The sequence below is a fragment of the Euprymna scolopes genome, chromosome 37, assembly GCF_053919585.1.
Source record: "Euprymna scolopes isolate OS-2025 chromosome 37, ASM5391958v1, whole genome shotgun sequence".
In the NCBI taxonomy this organism is placed as follows: Eukaryota; Metazoa; Mollusca; class Cephalopoda; order Sepiida; family Sepiolidae; genus Euprymna; species Euprymna scolopes.
The window spans coordinates 3,758,298-3,784,672 of NC_136518.1; the positions used below are offsets into that span (position 1 = coordinate 3,758,298).

General features: G+C 35.5%; 1 protein-coding gene and 1 pseudogene across 1 annotated transcript in view; both read right to left on the reverse strand.

The window, feature by feature from the left end:
- Positions 1 to 260, reverse strand: part of LOC145261041 (ras-related protein Rab-10-like) — a 199,805-nt gene extending 199,545 nt beyond the window's left edge. The window contains exon 1 of the mRNA XM_080119189.1: positions 1 to 260. This exon is cut by the window's left edge and continues 401 nt beyond it. The gene's annotated coding sequence lies outside the window, so the exon portion shown is untranslated.
- A 1,768-nt stretch (positions 261 to 2,028) lies between these two features.
- LOC145261316 (5S ribosomal RNA) lies at positions 2,029 to 2,146 on the reverse strand (annotated as a pseudogene).
- Between the last annotated feature and the right edge of the window lie 24,229 nt (positions 2,147 to 26,375).

Genomic DNA, 26,375 nt, shown 5'->3' on the forward strand with positions numbered 1-26,375 from the left:
AAAAGAAAAATGTGAACGAATTCTTAACTTGGGGAAAACTGATAATGAACCTCTTTTTTGCTGTTTTTCTTTTCTAACTGTTTTATATGACAGGTTTCAAAAACGGGTTCCTAAGTTTTCTTTTTCTCGATGCGTTTTTTATAGAAGTTTTTTTTCAGCAAAAAGAGAGAAAACTGATGTAAAACTAAAAATATTCTCTCTTTTTTTTTCACTTTTTTTTTTGCTGCGATCCTACGCTGATATAACGTCACTTCCGGTATGTCACAGTTATCTCCCCTTGTGCAGTTTCTCCAAACTGTCCGCGTGGTCATTGTCTGTATTTGTGAAATAAGGTACGCGGACGTTTTGGCAAGCGGATGTTTAGCCAGCGTATAAAAGTTTTATACAAAAATACAATTAAATTATTACAGGGGGGGGGGGCATTTCGAATATCTCACCTATTTAAGTTTTTTTTTTTTTTAAAGTTTGTTTTTTATTTGATTTTTTGTGTGTGTGTTCGAGCGAAAAAAAAATAGGGTAACAGTGTTTTTCTTGGCCTTCCGGACAAGATCAAAGTGTAGTATCTGTTCTTCAGATGCTGCATTGCTGCAGTGCTGCACTTCAATTTCTTGTTCTCTGTCAGTGGAGGAGAAATCCTTCACGACTGAGACAATTTTTATTTTTGTTCCTTTTCTCCACGTTAAAAAACGACCCTGGTATCTAACTCTGTCCCGTGGGGAGGCATTGTAAATAGGAACAGTGTTTTTCGTCTCGACGTGATGATGTGCAGTGGCTGCAGTGCACATATTATTATTATTATTATTATTATTATTATTATTATTATTTACGCCATATTCTTAAAATCACATAATAAAAACGTCATATTCCTAAAATCACGTAATTTTACCTAAAATCACGTAATTTAACTAAAAAAATCAAATTTTATGAAGAAGTTAGAACTGTGTATCTCGCTCCGCCATATTTAAAATTTATCATGGGTTACCTCCCCTTAAGAACCTCTGTAGAAATAGAGATAAAAAAAAGTTTGGTTAATGGTTACAATTTGCTATTAGTTGCTAAAAATAGTAAAAAAAAATATTTTTTTTTTTTTATAAAAAAAAAAATACTTGATCAATTTACATAATTTTTGGAATATGATATTTTTTCCTTGACAGTGAGTTAAATTCTGAACTTCCACCGAACAAACTTTTAAAAAGGCCTATTTAAAAAAATAAAAAGCACAAAATTAAATCCACCAGAATGCATTTCAGTTTCTTCTTCAACAAGTCAGCCATTTTAACGTTTTGTTAATAGTTTGGAGAAAAAAAAAAAAGGGAGGGGATGCATTACTTTGTGACATTTCGATATTTTAAAGAATTTGAAAGCATTTAAACTGTTGAACAGAAAGTTAATAGCAGATTGCCCGGTCGTAAAATGTACTTAAATATGACATCTTAATATATGTTACCGTGACATAGGTTGACATATATTCGGCGGGTTTTTAATAGTATTTTGTATAGTTTTTTATTTATAACACCTTTTCCCAAACTTACCGTGTTAAAGAGAGAATCAGACGCCATCTTGAATTTTCTAATACATCGGTAAACACTGTATGTTTTTCAAGCTGAATAAATATGTTACATTGAATAAAAACACGAAAAATATATCCAGTTAGGTAGAAAAGTAACTTATCTTGCCTTTAATAATATTTATTTGTTATATATTTGTTTTGTGACAACTTTTTCGAATCTATGTGTACAGTAAAACAAACCCAAAAAGTCGCCAACATGATAGGTCCTGAACTATCAACTAAACTCCAACCTCTGTTCCATCACCGAAACGTGGCATCCTTGTGCCTGTTTTACAAGTCGATGCCACTGTTCAGTCTCAAAAGACAAAGGACACCCCGTGTAAGGGCAGCTGCGTGTGTAATTATGAGGCAAGGGTTGCGCAATAATCAACCACACTTCTCCTGAATTGTCACTGTTTGAGTCCTGTGGCAAGGGGAAGTCCAGGACGATTGAAAACAATGCCGAGATAAGCGGAGAGCACATACAGCACCTGGAACTCCCAAATAGTCACCCATCTGGTGCTGGCAAGGCTTATTGTTGCTTAACTTCGGTGATCTGACGGGAACCGGTGTGTCAAACGTGATTATGCCATATATTTTACAAGTATTTCAATGGCAATGCATTACTCTGATGAACTTCACGTATTAGTACCCCATTGACGACAATACCCTCAGCAAACCCAACAAACAGCAAAATCCCACCCCTACACTGTAGAGATCCCTAGATGCCATAAAGCTGTCTACTCAAATAGCTATTTTCTTCAGACTAATGCACTTTGGAATTCTCTTCGGACTCCTGCTTTCCTGACTGTATTAACATGCAGAAATTCAAATGTAATGTAAACAGACAACTCACGGCTCAACTCCCTAAATAAAATCCCTGCAAATCTGGTCCCAAATAGTAGCCCCCCCCCTCACGACTAAGTGGCCCTGTTCCTTGTTTGATGTGAAATGGCAATAATTTTTTTTTTTTTAAACTGTTTCATGAATGCGCATGTGTAAATCGTTCACATGAAGGCTTCCTTATGTCAAGAATAAGTAAGTTTGAAAACACTTTTTAAAGATCATGGCAAGCTAGTCTAATGGTTATTGTACTTGACTTGCTGTCTTTGGGTTTTGGTTTCGATCTCATCTCAAGTATGTTTTTACTTACAAAAAGTTTCAAAAAAAACTAGCATGCACGTGCTTCATGTTCTTTCCGTTTTTTTTTTTATTTAACTTTATTTTTTTTTAAAGGAATTTAACGTTACGTTTAATACCTACGATATTTCTGTATATAATAAATAAAAAGCCTGCATTAATTAAAATATAATATGTATATACATTTTACGAGCAGCCTGTATCTATTATATAAATCTCATCTGTCTGTTTAAATGCATGTATGTATGTATGTTTATATGTCTGCCTAAAACTGGCTCTGTTGGTGGGGCATTAGAATATGCCGACTGCCCCCCCTGCAGAGGGTAAAAGTCCCTCAATGGGGGTCCTGGATATGACCTTAAACTATATCCAGTGGTGAGGCCCCAGCTTGCGGGCTTTGGGGAGTGTGGAGCCACCCTTTAATTACAATTGCTCCCAGGTCCACTCTGACCCGGAGTGGTAGTACCTGTTAGGGTTCCAACTATGGGTTGAATAGAAACCGACTTGAAAACAACAAATATATTCTATTAAAAAAATTTTCTTCAAAATCTTTGGATTCGGCATTAAATAACCCGAAAAGGGTTGATATGCCGTAAAACAAAAACAACCAACCAACCAACCTATCTGCCTAAAACTTTCGACATAGGTGACGGATTTTTACAAGATCAGTATCATTTTGAAGCTCGACCCTTCGGACGCCAAATATCGAAAAAATTGGCTAAAAACATTAATTCTCTTCACCCTCAACTGGGCAGTTTTTTACAAGGAGGGGGTCGCTTTTATCGCCAATATTTTCGAAAGTCATCCCTTCTTTTCGACTGACTAGCCTTCCGGTTTGGCAATGGACTCAACAGCAAAGACGTCACTTTTTTTTTTTTCACATCGTTTTCCTCCTTCGCGGTACGGCTTCAAGCCTGCCTACCCACTACCACATTTTTTTTTTTTTTTTGCTCAACACACATCTCCAAACACCCAGGCAACGCCAGGCAACACCAGGCACCCAGGCTAGTATATATATAAAAATGAGAATGTATGTGTATGAGGACACTTCTCAACCTATATACTCAACGAATCTTTGATCTACAGGCTTGAAATTTGGTCTATAGGGTATTCAGACATGTGGAAACCATTTTACTCAGTTTTGCTCTAGAACAAGGGCTGCTAAGGGGATAAATTTGAAAAATTGGTACGTGGGGGGGGGTCATCGAATTTTTATTTATTTATCGAATATTTCACCGATGTGCATGCATGAATAGTCTGCATGACAGATTCCTTATATAAGTAGGTTTGAAAACACTTTTTTAAAGATCGTGTCTGCTCCTCCCACTCCTTCAAAAGTGAGCCGGCGGACTTGTTGGTCTTAGAAAAGAATTATGGCAACATGACAGCAGACCTGAAAAAAGCTAAAGAACAGCAAATTTCTGTGTCGGCGAAATTATTATTTATTTTTACAAAAGAGTCACCACTTATCAAGGTCCGGGAGGGGGGGGACACTCGAGGATAAGGGTTAAAGAGTGTAAAGTAGTCAATGGGACAATGTCATAGTAATCGTTAGTAGTGGAAATTTGATAAATTGGATTACTTAAGAGGATGGCTCATCAAGAACTTGTTTACATTAGACTTGAAGACGACCAAATTGTAGTCAGCTGGAAAGCAGGCAAACGGAACAGAGTTCCATAGGCATGCAGTTCTAAGAAAGAAGCTTTGTTAATGGAGTCTATGCTTAAGTTTCCATCAATCCATCCATAGCCTTGAGCCCCTGGAGGGGCATAGGCCATTCACAACTTTGTAGATGCTTGTGTAGCGAGGAGTCCTTTTTTCGGGATGAGGGTGGTGGCCCCAAGCCCAACCTTCCAAGAAGGTACATACACGACTAGCTTTTCCAAATGGTCACCCATCTGGTACTGGCCAGGCTCAACGTTGCTTAACTTTGGTGATCTAGCAAGTACCTGTGTGTTAATGTGATTGTGCCGTACATGTGGGTGAAATTATTGACGTCAGGGGTCTACGTTCCAACCTTCCAGAGGTTGAAACCCAATTACAGGAGACAAAACCAGACATATTCTTTCTAAGCGAAACTGAAATAGGGCCGACCACCTCCCTAGATGAGTTCATAATTAAAGGATACTCTAATTTAACATCTAAATCTGACCCCCAAGATCGCCATGAGCATGGAATATGGGCCTACATTAAAGATGGCTTCCCGTGTGGCAGGGATATCTCCAGAGAAGACCCTAATTTACCTTATATGTGCCTCCGGGTTGCACTTGCTTAATCCACTACATTTATATTTGCCCTCTATCGCCCCAACAACAGCAGAGTTACTATCTTTAAGAGTATATCGGAGAAAATGGATCACATCCTGTCTGCTCATCCCACGGCTAACATTCACATTTGCGGTGACTTCAATGTCCACAATGTGGAATGGCTGACCCACTCAAATAAGACTGATGATGAGGGGAGGTTCTGTCATGATTTTGCCATTGCCTATGATCTCACTCAGATTGTTCGTGAGCCCACCCATATGCCCGATACTACTGGTCAGTACGCAATCCTTCTAGACCTTTTTCTCTCCACTTCCCCTGAGCTATGCTCATGTGCCGTTCTATCTCCTCTGGGATCCTCCGACCACTCTGTTGTATCAGTTAAGATAAAAATGAAATATAATAAGTCTAGAGACATACCCCTCCACCGTACTGTATACCGATACTCTATGGCTAACTGGGATAGCTTCCGTACATTCATATCTGATCTACCTCTCCATTCCATGTTTAAAAAGGATGTGTCCTCTATAGTATCAGACCTGGCCGAATGGTTACTTGTATGCATAGACCAATTCATACCATCCAAAAAATTCCAACAAAAACCTAACAGCCAGCCATGGTTCCCCCCTGAATGTGCTGCTGCCATCGCACACAGAAATCACTTTTTCCATAGCTACCAACGTAATAGATGCACTGAGACTAAAGCTGCTCTCAGAACCGCCAGCAACCACTGTAAAAGAGTAATAAAAAATGCAAGAGAGCTACATGCTCAATCCGTTAAATCCAAAGTAGCTGAGCAGCGGCTTGGTTCCCACCAGTTCTGGCAAATAGCAAACAGGATCTTGAACAGATGCGTGTGTTCTTTCCCAACCATTATAAGTGGACCTGAGGTCATCTCGTCAGCATTGGACAAGGCCAAACTATTTGCCAAGAACTTTGCAGTAAATTCTACCCTATGCGACGAAGGTCATGAACTCCCCGTATTTCCTCCTACAACACACTAGGTAACATACAAATATCTGTGCGTGAAGTTGCCAAGCTAATCAAGAACCTTGATTCCAGTAAAGCAACTGGCCCTGACGGTATTCCAATTATAGTGTTAAAAAAGCTACAACCAGAACTGCCCCCATACTTAACAAACTGTTTAGGCGTTGCTTTAAGGAGAAGTGCTTTCCAACACCCTGGAAAACCTCATCAGTATGCCCTATATTTAAGAATTCAGGTGATAAGTTATCCCCCTCTCAGTACAGACCAATAAGTCTCCTGAGTGTCATGAGTAAGTTGCTGGAATCCATATTAAATAGAGAAGTAGTCAACCACCTCAGCAGAAATAACCTTCTTAGTGACACGCAATATGGTTTCCGTTCTGCTAGATCTACAGCAGATGCACTAACAGTTATATTCCATAGAATTAGTGAATCTCTCAACAAAGGCTATATTTCTAGGGCAATTGCTCTTGACATATCAAAGGCCTTCAATAAGGTATGGCATAAAGGCCTACTCCACAAGATTTCCAGCTACAGTATAACTGGAAATCTTTCCTCTATCATTAAATCATTTCTCTCTGATAGGCTCATAAGAGTAGTGGTTGATGGGCAGAAACCAGAGGCCCACAGTATTAATGCTGAAGTCCCTCAGGGGTCCATCCTGGGCCCAACTCTCTTCCTGATCTACATTAATGATCTCCCAAAACACATACTAAAACATTCTTTGACATCTATGCTGATGACATGACTATCTATGGCAACACATCAAATGACAAAGTTCTCTCTGATTCTCTCCTAAGATCTTGAGTGCATGATACAGTGGGGGAAGAGGTGGCTAGTTACCTTTAATGCATCTAAGACCAAGCTCCTATCATTACATCATAAACGCTCTGATCCCCATCTAGCATCGATTGAAATGAATGGCTCTCGTCTAGAGGAGACTCCATGTTTTGATAAGCGTCTGGGTTTGACCTTTACTCCTGATCTGAAATGGAACACATACATCAAGTTTGTGGCCAAGGTCACCGGGAAAATGGTGGGATCCTTCTACCGCTCGAGAAGATATCTCACTAATGATGCAATTCTCTATCTATATAAAAGCCAAGTACGTCCAAGGATGGAGTACTGCTGCCACATCTGGGCAGGAGCTTCTAAAAACAGCCTATCCTGCCTTGACAGAGTACAAAATAGACATTGTGGCTTGGTGGGGGATGCCCTTTTCTCTTTTCTCCAACCTCTCTCCCACAGAAGAGACGTTGCGAGCCTGTCTCTGTTTTATCATTATTTCCATTGCAAGTGATCATCTGAGCTCCATTCTCTGGTCCCCCCTTGCCAATCTTTCATGAAAAACACCCGACTAGCTGAAACCACTGTCAATAATTTTCCCCACTCTTTATCCGTGCCTAAATCAAAATGTAGATTCCATGAACAAAGCTTCTTTCTTAGAATTGCACGCCTGTGGAACTCTCTGCCGCTTGCCTGTTTCCCCCGCCCCGACTTCCACCTGGATGTCTTCAAGTCCAACACAAACAAATTCCTGATGAACTGCTCCCTTAAGTAATGACACCTTATCAAATCTCCAATACTAACAATTACTACGATACTATAAAAAAATCCTCTTGTTGTTCGAATCAGTTTCCGTGCTGTTTTAAATCAGCAATTTTTAACAATTGCGTCCCCAAAATGAACACGGCGGAAATAAATTGTGCGAGCCTTTTTCTAGTCTCACACAAAAACACACATTCACATCTCAAGCTATATTACTTGTCATATACATGATGATTGCAACGTCTTGTCAGACGAGTGCCACTCCCTCAGACATTTAAAATCCATGAGCCCAAATGCCTGAGGGAGTATCTATACAAAGATGATATTACAGAGTCTTAGCTTTGTACGACAGCTAAGTCTCTCTCTCGGTTCAAAATGTTGAGATCTAGCAACAAGCAAGAGCAAGATAGCCAGCAACAAATTAAACTGCAGACCAGCTTAATGCGGGTACTGGTCTCCCGCTTTATGTTTTTTTTAAATCAGAGATTTGCTTCTCCTAGAAAGGTTGCCTTCACCACGGCTTACAGGAGCTCTCTCCACCCCAATACACATATACACACACACACAAATATACACGGTGCTAGTTGGCCGTTGACCCCAAAAAAGAGTTCATTCGCCCTTTGTCATATACATACGCACCTTTGTCATATACATACGCACACACAAACATACACGCCCACGTCCACACACGTACATATATTCACGTTTGCATAGATACACTCACATTCACGTGTATATACACATATGCTAACGTACATACATGTACTCACACACGTGCACACGTACGCACACAGATGGACGACGTCACTTCCGCTTTCAATGGAAATCCACACATGCGCAAAAAACCACCGGAAGCAACTATAAAAGGAAGAGACAAGCTGTTTCCAACCCTTTCGAGCTGGTCGGTCTACGGACCGACCGTGTACCTCACACCATTTGCTACTATGTGGGACAAAAAGCTAACAGACTGTACGTACACTTTAAACACTTTCTTTCTCCATGAACTGGATGGACATTCTCACTCTTTCTCTCTCTATCTACTACTGGTCCCTGAGAACACCTTCGCGTAGCTGATTGCTAACTGACGTCAACCCTCTATCCTTTTCTTTGTCTACCCGATGGACTGCCATTTCTCGTTCTATTATATTACTCACTTCAATTCCCACGCGCGAACAAACTATAGTGACCCGAACTTGAGATGAACACACATTTCCTTTTCTTTCTACAACACCAGTCCCGCAACAAACGATGTTTACACCCGCGCGGACATGAACACGTGTTATATCTAAAACATTCATTCTTTCAACAGTAAATAAATGACACGTTTATCTTATCCATCAATTGAGTTTCATTATTTTCTTGTAGCGAGTTAGGGTATTATTATATCCTAGTCTTCTACAAAATACAATGGATGTAAATACGGAATGGAAGTCACCAACTGTAAAACGAAATAAGAAACCATATAGACATATTTTTTAAAACTTATTTTATTTTAACATTTTATGTGCTATGTAAAAATAAACGATAATAAACTTTCCTTTTTGTTTAGGTTTCTCAAATTAAATAAAGTGGTTTTGTTTTAATGATGAAACAATAAATAAATTCATAACACGGTGGAAATGATTTGAAATAAAGTTTTCATATCCTCTAAATAAATTAGCATAATTTCTTTTCTTTTTTTTTTTTTACCGAATTTGTCTTTACTATAGCATTGACTTACTTAAGTGAGATGGAATTGTAAACTGCGAAATGGTCTACTTAAGTGGAGAAAAATATCAGTTACAATATGCCTGAAAATGTAAAGAATATTTGTTTTAATTTCATGCGAAACAGTTAAGGATTTTACTTAGCTTTGGTTTCTTTTCTTGAACACACGAGACTAAAACACAGGGTGGTCGTTTCCCTTGGCCTCGCATGGTCAAATGGCATTTGTGGTACCAAGATGCTATCTATTCAATAGGGAGTGGGTAGGTTAATTTAGGGGGAGGGGGGTCACTTAGTGAAAAGTTTTCCATTTGGCGGCGCGACAGTATTTCTTTGCTTGTATATCGTTTTCAGAAATATTAATGTTAACAATTGAATATTTTTTTAAAACTTATTTTATTTTAACATTTTATGTGCTATGTAAAAATAAACGTTTTGTTTCGATTTCTCAAATTAAATAAATAAATTAATGATGAAACAATAAAAGTTATATTTTTTTTTACATTTTTTTAATAAAGTCTTTTATTTTTTTTTTTAGCAGGTGTGTTATCAAGAAAAAAATATTGATACCATTTATTTTTTTATATGGCTATAAATGATGTTTTGTGAAGTAACATATCAACTATTGAGCCCGCATTCTCAAAAAACACTAAATTTCGTATTTCGTTTCGGGTTTAGTGAATTCTGTTCCATATTTACATCAACTGTATTCATTTCTCTAGTCTTAATTTTGGGAATCAAAGTTTTAGAGATTACCTTATAACATTGTAATATATTTCTTTCGATGATTTTTTTTTCAAGTCTTCAATAAAGTTTGTGTAGAAGTTTTCTTTTTTTTTTTGTGAGTCTCTACACACAACGTTTGAGTACATTTTAACAGTAATAAAAGCGTTACAGAAAGAGATATATATTTCAATTAGAGTAAAGTGAGAATCCAAGCATTGGTGATGAAAGGAGAGACACATTAAAAGTAACCAGTCACCTTTTATTTATTACACTAGTCTAGGTACCCGGCATTGCTCGGGTGTTTGGATGGGTGTTTTAAGCAAAAAAAAGTTGTAGTAGGCAGGCAGACTTGAACCCATGACGCAAAGGCAGAAAAGAAAGTGGGGGTGTGGTATGTAAGGGTGCAAAGAAAACAAACTGTCTTGCCGATGTACCTACCACGGTTGTGATGTCATGGGCGGTCGAAATAACGCTTTTATGCAACGTTGTGGACTTGCAAAAAATATCAGCGAAAAAAAACGACCCTCCCTGTAGAAAACTATCCTGTTGAGGGTGAAGCAATTAATGATTTTGGCCAATTTTTCAATATTTGTCGTCTGAAGGGTCGAGCTTCGAAATGATACTGATCTTGTAAAAATCCATCACCTCTTTCGAAAGTTTTAGGCAGACATACAAATATACATGCATTTAAACAGACAGGTGAGATTTATATTATAGATGATATGCTCTGGATCAGAAGATCATTAATGCTCTTCAAAGTGTTGCCATAGATGATTGTGTCATCTGCATCGATGCTAACAAACGATCTCAATATGCGTGCTTAAATGTTTACATATTTGTAATACAGGATTCACTTTGAAACTAATTAACCAAACATTATGAATTTTACAATAGAGATGTTATGGGTAAGGGTTTAAATGTGGGCTATATTTAGTTTAATTTAGCTTAAAAATTCAAATATGTCAGATTTCTATTTATCTTGATCCATTGTCATCAAATATCAATTAGTGACGGGAGGATTCCAATATTTTCCCTGATTCCGATACAATTACCGATTCCGATTCTGATTCTTTATAAATCTCTAAATGCTTAATTATTAAGTTGTTATATTTCCCGATTACTGTAAAAACACATGTTAAAAGTACATATTTTTACTCAAACACAAAAACACACTTGTGGGAGGGGGGAGGGTGATCTATAGATTTTAGTTTTTCTGGTAGTTTAAAAATCAATAAATATTTTAAAATCAATAAATATTTTTAAATCAATAAATATTTTAAAATCAATAAATATTTTAAAATCGATAAATATTTTAAAATCAATAAATATTTTAAAATCGATAAATATTTAAAAATAAATAAATATATTAAAATCAATAAATATTTTAAAATCAATAATTATTTTAAAATCAATAAATATTTTAATATCGATAAATATTTTAAAATCAATAAATATTTTAAAATCAATAAATATTTTAAAATCAATAATTATTTGTTTATTATTACTACGAGCAGTGGAAGATTTTGTTTAAAACAAAATCAAATGAAAAAAAAGATAAGGGAATCAGTTTTGGCATCGGAAAATAGGCATAGATTTTTTCAATTCCGATACTGATTCTGATATCCACAAAAGTTCCGACATGTGAAGCACTAAAGAACCTCAAAAGGAGTTTCTTCATCATTAATAATATGAAAAACTCTATTTGAATACTAATAATATAGAGAGTATCTTTAAATTCGTGAAAGAGATAAAAATATCAAATTTGAATCGAGAAAAATAAAGAATCCAAGTTAAAGACAGAACTGAGTTAAAATAACTCATAAAGTTAAAATAACTCATAAAGTTCCGACATGTGAAGCACTAAAGAACCTCAAAAAGAGTTTCTTCATCATTAATAATATGAAAAACTCTATTTGAATACTAATAATATAGAGAGTATCTTTAAATCCCTGAAAGAGATAAAAATATCAAATTTGAATCGAGAAAAATAAAGAATCCAAGTTAAAGACAGAACTGAGTTAAAATAACTCATAAAGTTAAAATAACTCATAAAGTTCCGACATGTGAAGCACTAAAGAACCTCAAAAAGAGTTTCTTCATCATTAATAATATGAAAAACTCTATTTGAATACTAATAATATAGAGAGTATCTTTAAATCCCTGAAAGAGATAAAAATATCAAATTTGAATCGAGAAAAATAAAGAATCCAAGTTAAAGACAGAACTGAGTTAAAATAACTCATAAAGTTAAAATAACTCATAAAGTTCCGACATGTGAAGCACTAAAGAACCTCAAAAAGAGTTTCTTCATCATTAATAATATGAAAAACTCTATTTGAATACTAATAATATAGAGAGTATCTTTAAATCCCTGAAAGAGATAAAAATATCAAATTTGAATCGAGAAAAATAAAGAATCCAAGTTAAAGACAGAACTGAGTTAAAATAACTCATAAAGTTAAAATAACTCATAAAGTTCCGACATGTGAAGCACTAAAGAACCTCAAAAAGAGTTTCTTCATCATTAATAATATGAAAAACTCTATTTGAATACTAATAATATAGAGAGTATCTTTAAATCCCTGAAAGAGATAAAAATATCAAATTTGAATCGAGAAAAATAAAGAATCCAAGTTAAAGACAGAACTGAGTTAAAATAACTCATAAAGTTAAAATAACTCATAAAGTTCCGACATGTGAAGCACTAAAGAACCTCAAAAAGAGTTTCTTCATCATTAATAATATGAAAAACTCTATTTGAATACTAATAATATAGAGAGTATCTTTAAATCCCTGAAAGAGATAAAAATATCAAATTTGAATCGAGAAAAATAAAGAATCCAAGTTAAAGACAGAACTGAGTTAAAATAACTCATAAAGTTAAAATAACTCATAAAGTTCCGACATGTGAAGCACTAAAGAACCTCAAAAAGAGTTTCTTCATCATTAATAATATGAAAAACTCTATTTGAATACTAATAATATAGAGAGTATCTTTAAATCCCTGAAAGAGATAAAAATATCAAATTTGAATCGAGAAAAATAAAGAATCCAAGTTAAAGACAGAACTGAGTTAAAATAACTCATAAAGTTAAAATAACTCATAAAGTTCCGACATGTGAAGCACTAAAGAACCTCAAAAAGAGTTTCTTCATCATTAATAATATGAAAAACTCTATTTGAATACTAATAATATAGAGAGTATCTTTAAATCCCTGAAAGAGATAAAAATATCAAATTTGAATCGAGAAAAATAAAGAATCCAAGTTAAAGACAGAACTGAGTTAAAATAACTCATAAAGTTAAAATAACTCATAAAGTTCCGACATGTGAAGCACTAAAGAACCTCAAAAAGAGTTTCTCATCATTAATAATATGAAAAACTCTATTTGAATACTAATAATATAGAGAGTATCTTTAAATCCCTGAAAGAGATAAAAATATCAAATTTGAATCGAGAAAAATAAAGAATCCAAGTTAAAGACAGAACTGAGTTAAAATAACTCATAAAGTTAAAATAACTCATAAAGTTCCGACATGTGAAGCACTAAAGAACCTCAAAAAGAGTTTCTTCATCATTAATAATATGAAAAACTCTATTTGAATACTAATAATATAGAGAGTATCTTTAAATCCCTGAAAGAGATAAAAATATCAAATTTGAATCGAGAAAAATAAAGAATCCAAGTTAAAGAGAAAACTGAGTTAAAATAACTCATAAAGTTAAAATAACTCATAAAGTTCCGACATGTGAAGCACTAAAGAACCTCAAAAAGAGTTTCTTCATCATTAATAATATGAAAAACTCTATTTGAATACTAATAATATAGAGAGTATCTTTAAATCCCTGAAAGAGATAAAAATATCAAATTTGAATCGAGAAAAATAAAGAATCCAAGTTAAAGACAGAACTGAGTTAAAATAACTCATAAAGTTAAAATAACTCATAAAGTTCCGACATGTGAAGCACTAAAGAACCTCAAAAAGAGTTTCTTCATCATTAATAATATGAAAAACTCTATTTGAATACTAATAATATAGAGAGTATCTTTAAATTCGTGAAAGAGATAAAAATATCAAATTTGAATCGAGAAAAATAAAGAATCCAAATTAAAGAGAGAACTGAGTTAAAATAACTCATAAATGTTTATAAGTAAAAAAAAAAAAAAATCAGAGGGCATTATGGGTGTAAATAAATACAATATCCATCTATCCAGCGCGACCATAGCCGAGATTGAACTCACTACACGAGTTTGAAGTGTAATTCAAATCGTGTCGGTAGCTGAATACTTGATGCTTTGCCAGGGCTATCAAGGGCATTTTTTATCGTGACGCCATCACTAGATGCGGTGCCTACCACGACTTAAGAGAGTCCCATCTACATTCGAGAGAAGGATAGACCACGCCAGTTTCTCAGCCTGGTATTTTACCTCACGGTACATACAGCACCTCGCCTTCCGAAATGGTCACCTATCTGGTACTGGCCAGGCTCAACGTTGCTTAACTTCAGTGATCTGGTGAGAACTGGTGTGTCAACGTGATTGTGCCATATAAAACAATTACCAATTAAACAATATTCCCTTGTGTTTTATTTTCTTTGTGAGTCTCTACATACAACAAGTTTGATCCATTTAAAAAGTAATGACAACATTACAGAAACAACAAATCAATTCTACAAATTGAAAACTCAAAAGCCCGAAACAATTTTGACTAAATCTTCAGAACGCATCTTTGTTGGTTTGGGTCGCTGCACAGTGGAACAGGCTGCCCGAATCCATGGCCAGCCTACAGATGTAACCTAATTGCTAGTTGTGTCATTTAAATACAAACGAATATTGACGACTCACATGACAAGTTAATATTAAAGCCATGAGTGTGACGTCACAGCATATAGGTATCAAGATCGAAAGAAAAAGGGGGGTAAAAAAGAAAACAAATATGCGGTGATTCAAAAGCTATAACATACGGTATAATCACATTGACACACTGGTTTCCACTGGATTACCGAAGTTAAGCAACGTTGAACCTGGTCAGTACTAAATGGGTGACCAGTTGGGACTTCCAGGAGCTGTATGCACTCTCTGCTTATTACTGCATTGTTTCTAGTCATCCTCGACTTCTTCTTGCCATTGGACTCAAACAGTGCCGATTCAGGAAAGGTGTGGTTGGGATTGCATAACCCTTGCCTCATAATTACATGTGCAGCTGCCCCTATGTCTTTCGAGACTGAACGGAGGCATTGAACGCAACAAACACCCGATGTCTCCTCCTTCCACCCCTTTGGAAGCAAGCTGGCCAACCTTTTGGTCTTAGAGAAGAATCACAGCAACATAACAGCGGGTTAAAGCTAAAAGACCTGAAGGCCTGAAATCCAAAAAAAAAAAAAGGTGAAAGAATCACGAATTTCAGTTGTAAATACATGTCAGCAACTTGCATGTGAAACTGAAAAAAATAACATTTTTCGTTCACCTAAACATTTTTTATTTTCTTTGTAAGTCACACATACAACGTGTAGGCCCCATTTTAATAATAGTAAAAACGTTACACAAACAACCAAACAGTTCAACACAGTGCTGAATGCATTGTGGCCACTGATCCTTGGGTGACAGCCGACATAGTTTTACTACTATCTATGTTTGCGTGTGACCATTTTCGAATCCAAGTTTCATCTCCCTATTTTGTTCAAGATATCCAACACCTGAAGCCAGTTTAGACAGTTTCAATATGAATGGTCCATGGACTCCTTATAAAATCCAATGAGCAATTATTAGAGGTCCTCAATCTGTATCCAATGGAACATGTATGGAAATCTTGTGTGATAGAGACCATCTTGGATGACGATAGCGTCTTTCAACCACATCGACATTTAAGATGAATTGGCTTGTAAAAGTTATGTTTTAGCAAAGAAAGAAAATGAAGCATATTAATGGCCACAGACATGTATCAAAACAAACAAAACAGCGATAGAATAGAAGGGTCACCTGGTAGTAAGTCCAACCTAAAAAATTAGCAGAATTTTGTAAATGAAAAAAATGAAGAAATACGAAATTTTAGGTCGATTTGCAGTTTCTTTCTAACTGAACATTATCATCATTATTATTATTATTATTAATTATTATTATTATTATTATTATTATTAATTATTATTATTATTAGGGACTATTTTACCATATTGGTTCAAAATTTTCTGTGTATGTCTATTTAGCAGTTTTGCATGGTGCTGAATTCAAATTTAAATATGTTAAGGCCTTGGGGACTTTTGGGGCTAAATATGGGGGGGGGAGGCGATGGTCTTAGTCATTTCTTTTTTTTGTATGGTACAGAACTCAAATTTACGTATATTAAGGTCTAAAACTGCACCGTTTGTTCATTTTCACTAGGATTTGACGTCCCCTGGTGACTTTTGCGGGTAAATGGGAGTGGGGGGGATGCTGAACTTAGTTTTTTATGCTTCGTTCACAGTGCACTCACGTGGGACCATGCATGCTTCACTTGTTTCCTTCAAAATTGAACAGGTTTCTATTCTGAATCAATTTTTAAAATTGACTCAGAGATATAAAATTTTAGGTCAATTTATAGTTTCCTTCCAACTGAACACTCACCTTTAAAATGACAACTTCTGTACGTTTTCGAGTATGCTGAAAATGAATATCGCATTTAAAACTAATAGATTTCCTGCTATTAAGACATGATTTTTTTTTTCCCAATGTATTACTTAATAGTTTTTATTAGTAGCCATCTTGTTTAACATAAATTGATAGTTTCTTTCCAATAACTGCTGTCTTGAGGAACTGTTTTCCTGCTGATTGTTTTCTTCTGCCTATAGATTTGGTCTTTTCAATCAATAGGCATCTCCCGTTTTTGTTAGCTCTTTACATCCAGTGGTTTCACACACTGTCTGGAGCAATTTCCATAAAAAAAAAAAAAATAACTGCTGGAAGATACTGACGCTCAAGTTTTGGATCAGTATCTGTTGTGGTCCTAGGAAAGGGTCATAAAGAAAGATGCAAACAACCTGCTTCCCACTGGACTACAACTTGGATGTCTTCAAGTCCAATGTTAACAAATTCCTAATGAACCGCCCTCTTAAGTAAACACTTCATCAAATCTTCACACTAACGTAATGTACTTGCAATAACCCTTATCCCTGAGTGGCTTCCGGGCCTTGATAAGTGCTGATCACTGTGTAAAAAATACAAAAAAAAAAACAAAAAAAAAACAAGTTTGGTTCGAAAGAATATATTCTATAAGAAAGTGAATACAAAGAAAGGTTGTCATCAGTGTTTTCCGACTGTTAGGTTAGACAGTCTTTTTTTTTTTTTTTTTTTTTTACATAGGCATCACCACATTATCAAGGCCAAGAGGCCACTCAAGGGTTAAAGAGTGTACAGTAGAAATTGGACATTATAGTAATCATTAGTAATGAAAATTTGGTAAAGTTGATAACTTATATGGAACAGTTCATCAAGAACTTATTTACGTTAGACTTGAAGACAACCATATTGTAGTCAGCCGGAAAGCAGGAAAACGGAAGACAATTCCACAGGCGTGCAGTTCTAAGAAAAAAGCTTTGTTCATGGAATCTACGTTTAGGTTTAGGCACAGATAAAGAGTGGGGGGAATTATTGATAGTGTTTACAGCTAGACGAGTGTTTCTTGTGAAAGTTTGGCGAGGGGGGACCATAGATTGAAGCTCATTCGAACACTTTCCATGAAAATAACGATACATCAGAGACAAACTCGCAACATCTCTTCTGTGAGATAGAGATTGCAGGGAAGAGAAAAGGACATCTCCTACGAGGCTACGAAGTCTATTTTGAACTCTATTCCCGAAAGAATATGGATTTTAGAAGAGTCCATTATGAGTGAATAGGTAAGGCGCTATAACAGTACCAAATGTGTTCAGCTGAACTTGGTGCATTTGTCCACCACCTTAACCCTAAGCCTAAGCCTAACCTTGCAAAAGCAAATCTTCTCTCTGATAAACAGTATGGATTTAAGCAATGTCGTTTTAATGCAGATATTTAAACGGTCATCTATGAACGCATATGCCAAGGCTGTAGCTCTTGATATGTCCAAGGTCTTTTACAAAGTTTGGCACTGCTAATGAAAATAAAATCATACAGTATAACTGGATGTGTACGAAATATAATTAGGTCCTTCTTAGACAATAGGACCATTCAGGTTGTCATTGATGGACGTACATCCAAACAGCATAACATTAATGTGGGAGTACCTCAGGAGTTGATCCTTAGACCATTATTATTCCTGATATTCATTAACGACCTTCTTGATAATATTGTGTCCGAGATGAGTATATTTGCTGATGATACAAAACTCTATCACATGCATGAGGGGAAAACAGATGCACACAAATCTAAGAAAATGGCAGAATCGTTAGAAAATGACCTCCGGACCATAATAGAATCAGGCCGCAAATGGATGGTAACATTTAATGCTAGTAAGACTAAACTATGCTTCTTTAACAATTACAAGACGGGGGTCCAACCATCGATATCTATGACAAATAACACCTTACCTGAGAACTCTTCCTTCAAACTCCTCGGCCTAACATTTGTAGACAATATGAACTGGAACAAATACACTAAGGACATTGTCAAGGCTGCTGCAAAGAAAAAAAGAGACCCCAATCTAATAAGTGCCGCACTATCGACCAAGCTCCAACCTCTATTCCATCACCCAATGTCACATCTCTGTGCCTATTTTACAAGTACTTTCATGGAATATGCTCTGATGAACTCATAGCACTTGTGCCTGCTTCAACATACTCCCGATTAACCCAACAAGCAGCAAAATCCTACCCCTTTACTGTTGAGGTCCCTAGATGTTAAAAAGCCTTCTGCTCTAATAGTTTTTTTCCCCTCTCAGACTGCTAGACTTTGGAATTCCTCCCTTGTTTCCTGCTTCCCTGACTGTACTAACCTGCGGAAGTTTAAATGTAATGCGAACAGACATCTCGCTGCTCGACTCCCCACAGTCCTCTGTTAGACACGATCCAAATCCAAAATAGTAACCTCTTATGTTCTAAGTGGTAAAATAATTAATTAAACAATAAAATAATTAATTAAATAATAAGCACAATTTAATTAATATACTACTAACAGGCTGTCCGGCGTTGTCCGGTTCTAAGATACACTTAAATATGATATTTTAATTTATGCAGATTCCATATTTATTATTATAGAGCCAATTCTCTCTTGATTATTATAGTGTACCTAATATACATTAGTGGTTCAACCCCAATGTGACTCCGTAGTAAAATATGTTAAAATATATTTTGTATTCAACATTATAGAGCCATTATTCCATCGTAATAAGTATATAGTAGTGATCTCAAAAGATTTTTTTTAAATAAGGACTTGGGTACCATCAGCTAGAATCAAAACCAAAACATATAGTGTTCCAATCTTAGTCATTAAGTTTAAAAAGTGCGTTTCTCGTGAATGTTTGAGGAGGGGAGACCGTAGATTGGAGCTCAGACGAGCACTTGCCATGAAAATAACGATAAAACAGAGACAGGCTCGCAACGTCTCTTTTGTGAGAAAGAGGTTGCAGGAAAGACAAAAGGGCATTCCCCACTAGGCTACAAAGTCTATTCTGGCAAATAAATCTATCTATCTATCTATCTATCTATCTATCTGTCTATCTATCTGATATACGGCATAATCACGTTGATACACCAGTTCCCGTTGGATCACCAAAGTTAAGCAACGTTTAACCTAGTCAGTACTAAATGGGTAACTATTTCGGACTTTCAGGTGCTGTATGTGCTCTCCTCTGCTTATCTCGGTATTGTTTCCAGTCGTCCTGGACTTCTCCTTGCCAATGGACTCAAACAGTGCCGATTCAAGAGAGGTGTGGTTGGGGTTGCGCAACCCTTGCTTCACAATCACACGCACAGCTGCCCCTACTGACTGAACGGAGGCATCGATCTATCTCTCTCCCTATATATATATATATATATATATATATATATATATATATATATATATATATAAAAGTGAACGTGTCTGTCTGTCTGTCTGTCTGTGTGTCTGTGTGTCTGTCTGTCTGTGTACATTTCCCTACGCAATAACTCTGTCAATTTTTAGTCTATAGACTCGAAATTTGAAATACCGGGTACTGAGATTTGGGAAAATCGATGTGACGGGTGTCAGCCAGAAATTTGTCTGTTAAGGGGTCAAATTTCAACGATTTGACCTTTAAGAACTCTACCAAACTCCTCCGACAATTTTGGGTCTAGACACTTGAAATTTTAGATATAGATTCCTTGAACCTGGATCTAACTTAATAAAGTGATTTGAGCCCGAAACTATAAATTGTAAGGGGTCATAATAGGGGTCAAAGTTTTAAAAAATTAACCATTTTTTTTGTTTTTTTGCTTTTTTTTGCACAGCATACACCTCCAAACACCCGAGCAACGCCGGGCACCCCTGCTAGTATATATATAAAAGTGAATGTGTCTGTGTATCTGTGTGTCTGTGTACATTTCCTTCGCAATAACTCTGTCAATTTTTAGTCTACAGACTCGAAATTTGATCTATAGGTTACTGAGATTTGGGAAAATCGATGAAATCGGTTTTTGACCAGAAATTTGTCGATTAAGGGGTCAAATTTCAACGATTTGACCTTTGACAACTCTACCAAACTCCTCCGACAATTTTGGATCTACGCTCTTGAAATTTTAGATATAGGTTCCTTGGAAATGGATCTAACTTAATAACTTGATTTGAGCCCAAAACAATACATTTTAAGGGGTCATAATAGAGGTCAAAGTTAAAAAAAAATTGACCTCTCCGGTCTCTTCCAAATTACTCAGACAATTTCTGGTCTAAATATTTGAAATTTAACATAAAGGATATTCATAGATAGGGCAAGCTTTTTCATCAGTTTGGGTCGAGAATTTTTAGTTACTAATATATAAATGTATGTATGTATGTCTGTTTGCATGTCTGCCTTAAACTTTCAATAGAGGCGACGGATTTTACTAAGATCAGTAGCGTTTTAAAGTTCAATATTTCATACGACAAATATCGAAAAATTGGTTAAAAACATTAATATCTTCCCCTTCAACTAGGCACTTTTCTACAGGGGGGGGTCACTTTTTTCGCCGATATTTTTTAAGTTAATTTTTTTAAGTTTAATGCTAGTATATATATATATATATATATATATATATATATATATATATATATATATATATATATATATATATATATATATATATATATATATATATATATATATATATATATATATATATATATATATATATATATATATATATATATATATATATATATATATATATATATATATATATATACATATATATATATATATATATATATATATATATATATGAAAGAGAGAGAGAGAAGTTTCCAAATCTGTCTCATTATAATGGACTCTTCCAAAATCAGGTGCTGCAGCTCATGACTAACAAAAATACTGATTAACATATTTACACTCCATCGTTTCAATCCAGATTAAATTCTAGGCACAAAAGACAAACATTCTATTTTGCTTCCAACAAGCAGCGATATCATAATCTCTTATCATCTATATACTAGCAATCCACACCCAGTGTTGCCCGGGGTTGTTTTACATGACTGAAATGTCAAAAGGATTTTCTGACCTTTTAAAAAGAGTGGAAAGTAAACCACACAAAAATAAGTAACTCTGTATTCGTCACTGCAAAGTTATGTCCCTTGTTTTAAAAAAAAGTCTAGAATTTTTATATAAAGTAATATAATGACACGGTGATTTTAATTAAATGCATACTTTTTAATGTACAAAAAAAACTACAAATAAAACTAAAATGTCGATCAAGCAAAAGGAAGTAATTTTGTATCTGTCACTAAAGAGTTATCTCCCTTAGTAATTGTCTGTAGCCCGAACACGGTACCCCTGTAATAATAATAATAAAGGGTTGGGTTCGAGACTCCTAACAAACGGTTCCCCAGTTTGATACAAAACACCTGATGAAGGTCGGAGGGCAAAACGGCCGAAACGTTGTGACTATAACAACCAAGATGAGGAAGTCAGTCCGACAATATCAATCAATGAAAACACCTCATCTCAAAAATTACTAGTCCATATAAGTATAAGTAGCCCACATAAGTAGTCAATATAAGTAGTTCATATAAGTAGTCCATATAAGTATAAGTAGTCCATATAAGTAGTCCATATAAGTAGTCCATATAAGTATAAGTAGTCCATATAAGTATAAGTAGTCCATATAAGTAGTCCATATAAGTATAAGTAGTCCATATAAGTAGTCCATATAAGTATAAGTAGTCCATATAAGTAGTCCATATAAGTAGTCCATATAAGTATAAGTAGTCCATATAAGTATAAGTAGTCCACATAAGTAGTCAATATAAGTAGTTCATATAAGTAGTCCATATAAGTAGTCCATATAAGTATAAGTAGTCCATATATGTAGTCCATATAAGTAGTCCATATAAGTAGTCCATATAAGTATAAGTAGTCCATATAAGTATAAGTAGTCCATATAAGTAGTCCATATAAGTATAAGTAGTCCATATAAGTAGTCCATATAAGTAAAAGTAGTCCATATAAGTAGTCCATATAAGTATAAGTAGTCCATATAAGTATAAGTAGTCCATATAAGTAGTCCATATAAGTATAAGTAGTCCATATAAGTAGTCCATATAAGTAGTCCATATAAGTATAAGTAGTCCATATAAGTATAAGTAGTCCATATAAGTATAAGTAGTTCATATAAATAGTCCATATAAGTATAAGTATTCCATATAATTATAAGTACTCCATATAAGTAGTCCATATAAGTAGTCCATATAAGTATAAGTCCGACAATCTCATTCAAGTTACCTCCCTTATTTTAAAATTTATAATCTATATATATAAAAGCGAAAATGTGTGTATGTATGTGTGTGTGTTCGCTTTTTGTGTATGTCTACAAAAGGCTTTTTTCACCGTGATTCTCGGTTGGTTCGCTCCTTCTTAAAACTTTTTATATGCTGTCTAAATAATAATATCTACGACTAAGGAACTCGGGTCGCAGCTATCTTTAATTTACCCGACTTTTACAAGCTATTTTTGAGATATTTTTTGATCGTCGCGTAGCGGGGAAAACAGAAACTGGCTTCCAGCACAAAACTAGGTCAAACATGACGCGACATAACGTTCTCGCACCTGTTAATTTCGCTTTATAAACGTCAAGTTAACACACTTATCAATTCATCTATACCCGTGGTTGAGATGGTTAGATCACAGGGTTTTTTTTTTTTCCATTTCCTTTCCACCTCTGCGTCAAAGGTTCGGGGGTTCAAGCCTACCTTTCTACTAAAACTTTTTTTTTTTTTACACCTCCAAAAATCCGACCAACGTTTTTTTTTTTTTAAACAGGGTTGTTTTGATCTACACCCCCCAACACGCACACACACACACACACACACCTCCAAACACCCGGGCAACGCCGGGTACCCCCACTAGTCTATAATATAAATCTCATCTGTATGTATGTATATATATATGTATGTATGTATGTATGTATGTATGTATGTATGTATGTCTGCCTAAAACTTTCAACAGAGGCGACGGATTTTCATGAGATCAGTATGGTTTTGAGGCTCGACCATTTGGACGACAAATATCAAAAAATTGGCTAAAAACATTAATTCTCTTCACCCTCAATTGGGCACATTTTACAAGGAGCACAGTAATAATGAAGAAGCAGCAAAATTTTTTGAAATGGTTGAAAAAGAAAAAGGCTAGTTTGAATCAAATATCGATATGTCAGACAGATTTCTGTTTGGGTCTGACTTTAAAAATTCTAATCGGATAAAATGGAAGATGGCAATGACAATGTCAGAATTGTTAGAAAATTACCTCCAGATCTTAGTGGAATCAGGCCACAAATGGATGGTAACATTTAATGGTACTAAGACTAAGTCTCTTTTCTTAAACAATTAAAAGACGCCCCTCTAACCACCGATAGCCATGACAAATAACACACTACCTGAGAATTCTCCCTTCGAACTCTTTGGCTTAACATTCATGGGCAAATACATTGTTAACATTGCAAAGTTTGCTGCAAAGAAGGTGGGCTCCCTCTATCGAGCTAGAAGACTACTCACACCTGAGAGTATGCTGTACCTCTACAAGGCCACCATTCGCCCATACATGGAGTATTGTTGCTACATCTGGGCTGGTGCATCTACCACTAGTCACTCTTTCTTGGATAGGGTTCAAAGAAGAGTCTTCAATCTAATACGTCCCACTTTGTCAACTAAGCTCCAACCTCTGTCCCATCGCCGCAATGTTGCATCACTGTTCCTGTTTTACAAATATTTTAATGGAATCAGGAGAGATGACGATACTATGTTTTCGCAATTCTTGCATCCTACGTACAGCACCTGGTGTTACCAATTGGTTACTCATTTGACAATGACCAGGCTCAGCATTACTTTGGTGTTAAGTACCACTGATTCAGACCAAAAAAACATGTATATATATATATATATATATATATAAAATTTTCTCTACCTTGCTAGTACTTTATAAAATGATAGCAGTCTTGATGCGGAAATAAGACAGAGAATCAGCAAGGCATCAGGTTACAAGATAGTCTGGTCTGACGGTGATCTAACTCTGACAACTAAAATTTCAGTATATCAAACATGTGTAGTACCATCCCTACTCTACGCATCTGAAACTTGGACCTTGTAGCGGTCATATATAGAATTGCTCGAGAGGTTTCATCAACACTGCCTTAGACACATTCTTGGTTTAACGTGGGATAACTTTGTCCCTGATACACATGTCTTAAAAAAAGGCCAAAACAACCAGTATTGATATCACTGTTATTAAGAACCAGATGCGTTGGCGAGTCATCTTATTCGGCTTGATGACTATCGACTCCCAAAACAGTTGTTTTATGGTGAAGTCCTTCTTTACAAAAGACCCCAACACAAGCACAAAAAACGTTTTCATGATAGCATCAAGAGGGTCTGGTAAGCTTTCATGTTCCTGTTGGGAGTCCCTGGTGTATGATCGCAAGCAGCGGAGAGCACTGATATACAGGAGCGCAGAACATTTTGAAGCAGCCAAGATAGACCGTTCGAAGCTCAAGAGAACATGAAGAAAATGTCAAACCTTGCCGCTCAATCATGGAGATCTTTGGATCTGTGAGGTGTGTGATCGGGCTCTGTTGTCTAAGTTGGTTGGTTATTTTTGTTTTACGGCATATCAACCCTTTTCAGGTTATTTAATGCCGAATCCAGTGATTTTGATGAACAATTTTTTAGTAGAATTTGTTTTTTTCAAGTGTGTTTCTATTTAACCCATAGTTTGGACCCTAACAGGTACTACCACTTCGGGTCAGAATGGACCTGGGAGCAATGGCAATTAAAGGCTGGCTCCACACTCCCCAAAGCCCGTGAGCTGGGGCCTCACCATCGGATATAGTTTAAGGTCATATCCAGAACCTGTTGTCTAAGGCAGGTTTTGTTAATCACATGAAAGTGCACGATGATCCAGATTCCGTTGCTGTTAGTTTCATCCAAACCAATGAACGTTTTCAGTGTCATGTCTGCTTGAGGGTGTGCAAGTTGCTGACAGGACTGAAAAGTCATCTTCAGGTACATGGACTTTCAGTGATTGGAGGAGTGGCACTCGTCTGACAAGATGTTGCAATCCGGGGGTGGGGGAGCAACTTTGCCCAGTCGTAAAATACGCTTAAATATGATATTTTAATTTGTCCAGATTTCGTATATATTATTATAGAATCGTGATTTAAAAAATAAAAAGTGTTCAGGTTATCAGTTAAATCAAAATCGAAAGCAAAACTGTAGCATTCAAAGCTGGTGACGTTACCACTTTACCAACGTGACACGCATATGAACTGATTAAAAATTAAAAATAAACTAAGATGAATATACAAAATGTATAACGATCTTTTTTCAATTTTTACCCATTTTGGACCGCTTAAAACTATTTTAACCGGCTAAAGACCCATAAAAAACGGTCCGTAAGAAATCCAATCATTTGAAGTCCCTAGCAACGCTCTGCAATTTTTAGTTTCGGAAGAGATAGAGTTTGAAAATATGGAGACAGATCACCGACACAGACGGACAAACAGACATATAGTCATTTATATATTAGATTTAGAATAAAAAATTTAAACTTTAACGGTTTTAAGAGTAAAACAAGTGCAAACATTTTTTTTTTTTAATAAATAAACGTATTTATTTATTAAAGCAAATTAAATATATCGAATTATAATAAATTTTTCATCAGGAAAATCCAGGGTGTTATTTTTTATTTTATTTTTTTTTTTACATGGGGGTCACCACTTATCAAGGCCTAGGAGCCACTCGGGGATAAGGATTATTGTGTGTACACTAATCAGTGGGATAGTATCGTAGTAATAGTTAGTATTGGGGATTC